A 564-nucleotide genomic window follows, 5' to 3' on the forward strand; every position below is an offset into this window, starting at 1 on the left:
GTGTGTGTGTGTGTGTGTGTGTGTGTGTGTGTGTGTGTGTGTGTGTGTGTGTGCCTGTGTCTATGTTTGCCCCCCACCCCACCCGCCATCGCTTGATGACTGACGGTAAAAGAGACCGATAAAATCAGTATAGGCATGCAAAGAATTAGTCCTGGAGTCAATTTCTTCGAATAAAGGTAGTGCTCCAGCATGGGGGCAGTCAAATGATTGAAACAAAGAAAAGAACAAAAGAATAAAATTATGCTGAGGCCGCTTATACACATCACTACATCGGATATTATTAGTATGGATAAAAGCCTGTTTAACCCCAAGAGAAGAATACATCCTAAAATGAAATTACCGCGAATTAATCTAACAATGAAGAGACTTAATCATTTGAGACAAGGTCTGTGGAATCCTGAGAATGTTTTCGGAGAAGTATAAGAATTAGTGCTATCATTTGCATCACGTGATTTTCACAAACTTTGGTTAATATAAACATATATGATAGAAAACAACAGAAACATCTGTACAAAGTTGTGTAATATATATATATATATATATATATATATATATATATATATA

The sequence above is a fragment of the Octopus bimaculoides genome, chromosome 6 (assembly GCF_001194135.2).
Source record: "Octopus bimaculoides isolate UCB-OBI-ISO-001 chromosome 6, ASM119413v2, whole genome shotgun sequence".
NCBI lineage: Eukaryota > Metazoa > Mollusca > Cephalopoda > Octopoda > Octopodidae > Octopus > Octopus bimaculoides.